Source organism: Thalia democratica, unplaced genomic scaffold (genome assembly GCF_965202585.1).
Source record: "Thalia democratica unplaced genomic scaffold, ktThaDemo2.hap1.1 HAP1_SCAFFOLD_483, whole genome shotgun sequence".
In the NCBI taxonomy this organism is placed as follows: domain Eukaryota; kingdom Metazoa; phylum Chordata; class Thaliacea; order Salpida; family Salpidae; genus Thalia; species Thalia democratica.
In genome coordinates this window covers 15001-25000 of record NW_028139529.1, presented here as the reverse complement: position 1 = coordinate 25000, position 10000 = coordinate 15001, and the positions used below count along the sequence as shown (strand labels likewise).

At 31.5% G+C, this 10000-nt stretch overlaps 5 non-coding genes across 5 annotated transcripts in view; all 5 read right to left on the bottom strand.

Annotated features, from left to right (window-relative positions):
* The window catches only part of LOC145846525 (large subunit ribosomal RNA), a 3631-nt gene extending 3392 nt beyond the window's left edge, over positions 1–239 (bottom strand). The window contains exon 1 of the ribosomal RNA XR_014370815.1: positions 1–239. This exon is cut by the window's left edge and continues 3392 nt beyond it. This is a non-coding gene — a ribosomal RNA (large subunit ribosomal RNA).
* Positions 240–461: 222 nt separating this feature from the next.
* On the bottom strand, positions 462–614 carry LOC145846505 (5.8S ribosomal RNA). The gene has a single exon (XR_014370795.1). It is a non-coding gene; the product is annotated as a 5.8S ribosomal RNA (ribosomal RNA).
* Positions 615–796: 182 nt separating this feature from the next.
* Positions 797–2604, bottom strand: LOC145846520 (small subunit ribosomal RNA). The gene has a single exon (XR_014370809.1). It is a non-coding gene; the product is annotated as a small subunit ribosomal RNA (ribosomal RNA).
* Positions 2605–6723: 4119 nt separating this feature from the next.
* Positions 6724–6842, bottom strand: LOC145846511 (5S ribosomal RNA). Its single transcript, XR_014370801.1, has one exon. It is a non-coding gene; the product is annotated as a 5S ribosomal RNA (ribosomal RNA).
* Positions 6843–9697: 2855 nt separating this feature from the next.
* Positions 9698–9816, bottom strand: LOC145846530 (5S ribosomal RNA). The gene has a single exon (XR_014370819.1). It is a non-coding gene; the product is annotated as a 5S ribosomal RNA (ribosomal RNA).
* Between the last annotated feature and the right edge of the window lie 184 nt (positions 9817–10000).

Sequence of the window (10000 nt, the reverse complement as noted above, 5' to 3'; positions counted from 1 at the left end):
GCCAAGGGCCTAACACCCGCTCTGGGAAAAGGCCTCGATCAGAAGAACGTGGGCAGTCGTTGGTTCGCCGCATGCTGAATTCCATACGCTACATTTCCTCGCCCTCCAAAAAGGCTCGGATTTAGCGCTGGGCTTTTCCCGCTTCACTCGCCGTTACTAGGGGAATCCTTGTTAGTTTCTTTTCCTCCGCTTAGTGATATGCTTAAGTTCAGCGGGTCGTCCCGCCCGATCTCAGGTCAAAAGTGATGTACTATAAAAGTACATGCGCTTTGTACGTCGGCCTTTTGAAGTCACTTAACTTATTCTCGAGCACCTACCGTCGTTGCTACCTCACCCGAGGCCAGCAGGCTGCTCACGCTTCAGCTGTGAAATCGCCAGACCAGCTGTCTTTGACGACACGCTCCTTAATTAAGAAACGAGTCGCAGGCACTTTCAAACTAATGAAAGGATCGGTGTGTTAAAGACCCTGAGACGGACGTGGCCCCAGGATTACCCGAGGCCGCAATACGCGTTCAGAATATCGATGCTCAATGTGTCCTGCAATTCACATTACTTCTCGGAGCTAGCTCCGTCCTTCATCGACGCTCGAGCCGAGTGATCCACCGCTAAGAGATCTCTCGTGTTAATCAATCTCAATGCAACCAAAAAATTGTGTTCAAAAAGAAGCGGCCGCGCCAGCACTTGCGTGCTGAATTATTACTCCCGCTGTCAGGAAGCAACGCGACCGAACTATAACAGTTACAGGGCTCGGTCCCTTCGAAGAAGAGACGTCGCTTGAAATCAAATTTCGATTCGTTAATGATCCTTCCGCAGGTTCACCTACGGAAACCTTGTTACGACTTTTACTTCCTCTAAATGATCAAGTTCGATCGTCTTTTCGAACACCGGCGAGTGCGTTGCCGCACGTACCAGGCTCAATCGGAGGACCTCACTAAACCATTCAATCGGTAGTAGCGACGGGCGGTGTGTACAAAGGGCAGGGACGTAATCAACGCAAGCTAATGACTCGCGCTTACTGGGAATTCCTCGTTCAAGGGAAACAATTGCAAGTCCCTATCCCTAGCACGACCGGGGTTCAACGGATTACCCGGACCTTTCGGCCTAGGGAACACACGATGATCCGGTCAGTGTAGCGCGCGTGCGGCCCCGAACATCTAAGGGCATCACAGACCTGTTATTGCTCAATCTCGTGTGGCTAAACGCCACTAGTCCCTCTAAGAAGTTGTCTCCGACCCAATGGGTCGAGCAGCTATTTAGCAAGTAAGAGTCTCGTTCGTTATCGGAATTAACCAGACAAATCGCTCCACCAACTAAGAACGGCCATGCACCACCACCCACAGAATCAAGAAAGAGCTCTCAATCTGTCAATCCTCGCTGTGTCCGGGCCGGGTGAGATTTCCCGTGTTGAGTCAAATTAAGCCGCAGGCTCCACTCCTGGTGGTGCCCTTCCGTCAATTCCTTTAAGTTTCAGCTTTGCAACCATACTTCCCCCGGAACCCAAAGACTTTGGTTTCCCGGAAGCTGCCGGACAGTTCTTAAGTTCGACACTGCCCGATCGCTAGTCGGCATCGTTTAAGGTCAGAACTAGGACGGTATCTGATCGTCTTCGAACCTCTGACTTTCGCTCTTGATTAAAGAAAACATTCTTGGCAAATGCTTTCGCAGTCGTTCGTCTTGCGCCGATCCAAGAATTTCACCTCTAACGGCACAGTACGGATGCCCCCGTCCGTTCCTATTAATCATTACCTCGTGCTCCGAAAACCAACAAAATAGAACCGAGGTCCTATTCCATTATTCCATGCAACATTATACAAGCGTAAAGCCTGCTTTGAACACTCTAATTTTTTCAAGGTAAACTTGCCGGACCACCGCAACACTCAGTTAAGAGCACCGCGAAGGCACCGACCAACAAGAACAACGAGGCCAGTGCTAGCCTTTCGACCGACCAACCTCGCCGTCCCTATATCCAACTACGAGCTTTTCAACCGCAACAACTTAAATATACACTTTTGGAGCTGGAATTACCGCGGCTGCTGGCACCAGACTTGCCCTCCAATGGATACTCGTTAAAAAGTTTAAAGTGTACTCATTCCAATTGCAGGACCTCGTACGAGGTCTGCATTGTTATTTTTCGTCACTACCTCCCCGAGCCGGGAATGGGTAATTTGCGCGCCTGCTGCCTTCCTTGGATGTGGTAGCCGTTTCTCAGGCTCCCTCTCCGGAATCGAACCCTGATTCTCCGTCACCCGTTACAACCTCGGTAGGCCGATACCGTACCGACGATAGTTGATAGGGCAGTTGCTTTAATGAGATGTCGCCAGCACTAGGCCGTGCGATCCGCAAGCTTATCCAGAGTCACCATTGTAACGACCCGAAAGCCGGTTAGTTTTGGTCTGATAAATGCGCGCCTCACGTCAGTTCGGCGCTTTACGCATGTATTAGCTCTAGAATTGCCACAGTTATCCATGTAAAAGCGTACAATCAAATGAACCATAACTGATTTAATGAGCCATTCGCAGTTTCACTGTACGTGAGCTCGTACTTACACTTGCATGGCTTAATCTTTGAGACAAGCATATGACTACTGGCAGGATCAACCAGATAACTATCCGAGGGCGTTTAAACCCGTTGCTCGACTGAGCGTTTTTACTGTATAAATACAGACCTTTTCTATCACTCGGCTTAAAAGCCTTGCGAACGTTACTGAAAGTCGGCGCCGGCCTTTTGCTGTTTAAAGCGCCAGCCCGCGTCGACTGCAGCATGCAGCTATACAACTGACTGTTCTTTCTCCCGACCAACCGTTTGCCTTCTGCCGGTTAACTCGTCAGCAGCAACACGCCATCTGTCTGCTGCAGTTACCCGCCTCGAGCCGTGCCTGCCTGCGTCGGCTACTCGTCTCGACGACTTCGCAAAGCTATAAGCCTACCGCCGCTGGACGCTTGTAGTTTTTCATACGCTGCTCCAATGCGTTTACATAGCACGTTCGCCGCCGCTGCAATAGCCGCGCCTCGGGTGCTAAACAGTAATGCTTTAAGCCCGCTTTCTCGTCAAGTCGACCGAACGCACAAACACGTCTCTCTCACTAGTGTAAAGTAATGCATACGTGTATGATGCTCAAATGTTGCTGTTGAACTTTTTTTGCCGATTTTTTCCGATTTTTTTCAATTTCTTTGTTTCTTTTCGATTATTTTAATGTTTTAAGCTTATTTATGCTACGTTTAAATGTTTTAATACTTTTTTATACTTTATTTAATATGTTTAAAAGAAATAAATAAATAAAAATATGTATAAACTACTTTTTTTAATGTTTTAAATATATATATTTATTATAAATAAACTTTATTTGTATTATTTTTTATTTAAGCGTACTTTTTAAATCTTTATATTTGTTTTATCGTTTTAAGCACATTGCGATAAGTATAATAAACAAAAAATTGAATAAAAATAATAATAATAAAAAAAAAAAAAAAAAACATAAGCTTATTTTATATGTTTTATTTTATTTTTATTTAAACTTACTTTTCAAACCTTAATACTCGTTTTATTTTTTTAAGCAGATTGCGATAAATATAATAAACAAACAATTAAATGAAAATAAAATAAAAAAATCAAACATAAGCTTATTTTATATGTTACATTTTATCTTTATTTAAACTTACTTTTTAATATAGTTGTTTTATTTTTTAAGCACATCGCGATAGATATAATAAACAAACAATGAAATAAAAATAATAATAATAATAATAATAATAATAATAATAATAATAATAATAATAATAAATCATAAGCTTATTTTGTATGTTTCATTTTATTTTATTTAAAACTTACAATTTAAACCTTTGTATTTGTTCTATTCTTTTAAGCACATCGCGATAAATATAATAAGCAAACAATTTAATAAAAGTAAAATAAAAAAATCAAACATAAGCTTATTTTATATGTTTCATTTTATCTTTATTTAAACTTACTTTTTAAACCTTTATAGTTGTTTTATTTTTTAAGCACATCGCGATAGATATATTAAACAAACAATGAAATAAAAATAATAATAATAATAATAATAATAATAAAAAATCATAAGCTTATTTTGTATGTTTCATTTTATTTTATTTAAAACTTACAATTTAAACCTTTGTATTTGTTCTATTCTTTTAAGCACATCGCGATAAATATAATAAGCAAACAATTTAATAAAAGTAAAATAAAAAAATCAAACATAAGCTTATTTTATATGTTTCATTTTATCTTTATTTAAACTTACTTTTTAAACCTTTATAGTTGTTTTATTTTTTAAGCACATCGCGATAGATATATTAAACAAACAATGAAATAAAAATAATAATAATAATAATAATAATAATAAAAAATCATAAGCTTATTTTGTATGTTTCATTTTATTTTATTTAAAACTTACAATTTAAACCTTTGTATTTGTTCTATTCTTTTAAGCACATCGCGATAAATATAACAAGCAAACAATTAAATAATAATAATAATAATAATAAAAAAATCATAAACTTATTTTATATGTTTCATTTTATTTTTATTTAAACTTACTTTTTTAACCTTTATAGTTGTTTTATTTTTTAAGCACATGGCGATAAATATAATAAGCAAACAATTAAATAAAAATAATAACAAATAAATAAAACAATACGGCTAAACTATAAAAAGAAAACTAAATAACTGATAAATACTTGTAAAACATTATTTGAAAAATGTATTTTGAAACACAACACGATTGATTTATAAATAATAATATATTTTTAATTTGTGTAGTTCATTTAAAGTAGTCTCCCTTTTTGCTTCTGGTTTTATTAGAGTTATATATAACAATAAATGGTGTAGTTTATTTAAAGTAGTCTCCCTTTTTGCTTCTGGTTTAATTAAAGTTATATAACACATACTATAGTAAGTTAAATAAACTATAGTAACTTTATAAAACTACTTTACAAAATACATTTGTATAATTTAATAACTTTAAAATAACTATCAAGAATAAAATAGAATAGCTTTAAGTTTAGTATACAATTGGTATGTAAATTGTGTAGTTTATTGAAAGTAGTCTCCTTATTTGCTTCTGGTTTTACTTGAGTTACATAACGTTAAATAAACATACTTAATAAACGTAACCATCAATACTGTCATTTTAATAAAACTAAGTACAAATACATTGAATTAACATAGAACTTTAAAAAGCCTTCGCTAGTATCTGTTGGTAACAGTAAATAACCTATTATGACTCACAATACAAGAGTGCGAAATTTATTTTTCATTTGATTTTTCAGGTATTTATTTATTTGTGGAAATAAACTTTTTTATTACATTAGAAACTAATTGAATTTTTCCTATAACTATACCTATTATTATATTTAGTATGCTTAAAAGTAATAAAATGACACGTCGCGATTATATAATAAACAAACAATCAAACAAACAAAGAAATAAAAAAAAAAAACTATTTTTTTAAACTTATATTTCAACTATATGTCTTATTTTATTTTCATTTAAACTTACTTTAAACCTCTGTATTTGTTATATATATTTCAACACAATACGATTAAACTATAAGACAAACAACAAAATAAAATAATCACATTAATAAATACACTAAGCAAATAGCTAGAATAAATATAAACAGTTCACAATATATACAATATATTTCTTCCATTTTTAAGTTACTTGTTAAACATATTTATTTAAAAATGTTTCTTTAGAATATAAAACTAACAGTTCTACAAATAAAGAAATTAAAAAGCCAATACACATAACACTAACTTTTCATAAATTAGATATGCAAATATGAACAAATAATAACTAAATTCTAAAGCTTTTGTAAACTGTGAACTTATAAACTTATAATAATAATTGCATATTCACTATTCACAATAGCTTTTTATTTAGTACACAACTGGTCTGTAAATTGTGTAGTTTATTGAAAGTATAATCCCGTTTTGCTTCTGGTTTAAATAAAGTTATACAACACATACTAAAGTAAATTAAATAAAGTAATTCACTACTATCGTATTAAATAAAACCAATTTACAAAATACATTAATTTAAATTAAAGTGAACTTTGAACTTATAATAATAATTGCATATTCACTATTCAGAATTTCTTTAAATTTAGTACACAACTGGTCTGTAAATTGTGTTGGTTCTATTCAAGTACTCTCCTTGTTTGTTTTGTTTTAGTTGTATTTATTTTTAGATACTAGCACATTCAATACACATAATAAAGTAAACCAAATAAACTCTATTAATTTAAACTAAGTACAAATACATTAAGTTAATACAAAACTTTAAAAAGCTTTTGCTAGTATCTGTTGGTAACAGTAAATAACTTATTATGACTCACAATACAAAAGTGCAAAATTTATTTTCGTTTGATTTTTCAAGTAGCCACGCTTTTATTTGTTTTTGGACAAAAAGACTTTAAAGTTTTAGTATAAAAGACTAATTGTATTAATTTTAACTCAGAAAATTGTACTCTACAAGATGGTGCCATTATTTTTTCGATATCTCAAACTGGTCAAACCACTTTTTTAGCGCTCTAATTGGTTTAAACAGCAAATAACGTTATCTGATTGGCTTACGTTTTTATTTGCTAATAACTAGAATTTACTTTTCTTTTAAGCGTTAAAGAAATGTAAATAAACGAGTAATAAGTATAAATAGGTCAGAAAGAAAAATAGTACAAAAAAGATGAATTCAAAAAGCAAAGGCCTACGGCACGTGGTATTCCCAAGCGGTCACCCATCTAAGTACTAACCACGCCCGACACTGCTTAACTTCCCAGATCGGACGAGATGGGGTGTGCTCAGTGTGGTATGGTCGTAGGCGTTTGAAGGCGTTTACAAGCCTTTATAAACCCTTCGGTTTATTTAAAAAACCTATTTGCACTTGATTTACAATCAATTTGATATTTTAAAATTATTCCTTATAAAATTTTAACCTGAATTAACTTTTTTTTGTTTTTTTAATCAACAGTTACTCCCAAACTGTACTAAAACTGTATTGTAACTGTACAAAAGTGTTTGTTTAAATAATTGTTATCTATAAATTACCTAAGACCAGGAAAAGTAGAAGTAAAGTTTATTGAATTATTAAATAAATAAAATAAAATCGTAAAATAAAATAATACAATATGTTTACAATTTGTCATTGATCTATCCATTTATGTTATTGCATTACAAATACAAACATTGCATACATTCAAGAGTATTATTCATCAATCTTTTCAATATAATAAGTTTTAAATTTATATTTATTTTTAAATAATTCCTGACATTTTAGATTACCTGAGATTTTTTTTTTAATTAAATTAATTTTAGTAATTAAATACTTGACGTTCTATTTTGTTTAATTTGATAACTCAACCATGTTTATTTTTTTTACTAATTTAAAAGAACTATTAAACTAAAAGACATTACATACAGCTTCTAAAAGTTTTAAACACCTTAAAAAATATTATTATTTTAAAGATATATTAAAGAACTAAACAGATATTACTCCTAAAAAATCTTGTTAATAATATATAAAAAGTACTCAAAGTCAGACTCGGAAATATATATACTATGTATATAAATATGTATATCTTACTTGAAGTTCACTGTAATTGACACTGTATAACAAAATTATAAAAATCAACCTATTTATATAGCAAAATATTTCTTTATCTTTGTCGTGGCGCGGTGGGTCAGTGGTCTTATCAGCTGACTCATAAGCAGAAGGTTGTAAGATCGAATCCCGCTAGTCGTCACGAAACACCACTATCGTTCAATGTTCGGGCTTCAAATTCTTTGAGATTATACTGTACTATTTATCTATCTAACTAATCTATCTAACAAATGTTGTTCAATCTAGGTTGTGGGTACTTGGGTCGAGTAATGCCTTTGACTTACAATCTGTTGTGGATTGACAATATTCCTCTATCTATCAATAAACAAATCTATCTAATAAATGTTGTTCAATCTAGGTTGTGGGTACTTGGGTCGAGTAATGCCTTTGACCTACAATCTGTTGTTGATTGTCAACATTCCTCTATCTATTAATAATGATTATATTCAATAATAAATGTTGATTAATTCAGTTGTAAGAAAACCAGTGCGCTGGTTAGGTTGGGTAAGGCCTTCGACTTACAATCTTGGGGATTATCAACGTTCATCACAAGTACAGTAACGATCTCATTGAATTTCCAGTTGGAACATTGGATTGTAGTGGTGGCCTACTTTGTAGGTTTTTTGCCTAGTTTGTTTTTTGCCTAGTTTGACAAACTATTGTATATATATTGTATAACTTTATTTGTATTATTTTTTATTTAAATTACTACTTATTATTAAAGAATTAAATTTTCTTAGAAAAAAAAACTATGTATTTTAACTAATGCTTATTTTATATGTTTTGTTTTATTTTTATTCTAACTTACTTTAAACCTCTGTATTTTTTATACAATACGATTGAACTATATAACAGAAAAATAATTAAATAATCAAACTATTGAATAAGCAGTTAATTAGTGTGTTTTTTTATGCTTCTTTCATTTTTAACTTACTTGTTAACCATATTTCTTTTATTAAAGTATAAAACTAACAGTTACTAAAATAAAATAATCATAAAGTCAATACACAAAACACTAACTTTTTATAATTTAAATATGCAAACATGAATATAGTTATGAATCTATTATTTATTCAAATAGAATTATTCAAAGCTTATAATTATAAAGCTTTTGTATAATGTTTCAATTACAGTGAACTTTAAGTAAGATAAGTTTTTTTTTTTGTAATAACTACAAAATTGGTATTTTAGTTTATTATTAGTAACTAAATACTTATATTTATTATATTTAAAAAAAAACATCTATACTAACTCTAATTTCAAAGCATATTAAAACATACAAATTTTACCAACTAAATATTTATTTTTATTTTAATTATTATAACTTTCAAACATAAGCTTGTATACCTTATATACCTATATACCTCATATAGTAGGCTTGACATAACATAACATTATTTAATTCTTTTTGTTTGAAATAAACTCATTTAGTTATTAGTAAATTACAACATAAATGCTTATAACAATATAACTAAGATTTAGCTTTTGAGTTAGTAAACTTTGATAGTTTTCTTTTAATAGTTTAATAGTCCTTATTTAAGTTCAAACAAAATTGCTATATATTTAATACACATACAAAAGTAAACTAAGTAAACGTAATTCAATAGTTTCTATTAAGTAAAAGTAATTACAAATACATTAAGTTAATACAAAACTTTAAAAAGCTTTTGCTAGTATCTGTTGGTAACAGTAAATAACTTATTATGACTCACAATACAAAAGTGCAAAATTTATTTTCGTTTGATTTTTCAAGTAGCCACGCTTTTATTTGTTTTTGGACAAAAAAACTTTTAAGTTTTAGTATAAAAGACTAATTGTATTAATTTTAACTCAGAAAATTGTACTCTACAAGATGGTGCCATTATTTTTTCGATATCTCAAACTGGTCAAACCACTTTTTTAGCGCTCTAATTGGTTTAAACAGCAAATAACGTTATCTGATTGGCTTACGTTTTTATTTGCTAATAACTAGAATTTACTTTTCTTTTAAGCGTTAAAGAAATGTAAATAAACGAGTAATAAGTATAAATAGGTCAGAAAGAAAAATAGTACAAAAAAGATGAATTCAAAAAGCAAAAGCCTACGGCACGTGGTATTCCCAAGCGGTCACCCATCTAAGTACTAACCACGCCCGACACTGCTTAACTTCCCAGATCGGACGAGATGGGGTGTGCTCAGTGTGGTATGGTCGTAGGCGTTTGAAAGCGTTTACAAGCCTTTATAAACCCTTCGGTTTGTTTAAAAAACCTATTTGCACTTGATTTACAATCAATTTGATATTTTAAAATTAATCCTTATAAAATTTTAACTTGATGTAAGTATTTTTTTTATTAAAACCTTTTTTTTTGGTGTTTTAATTACGATTACTCCCTGTAACTTT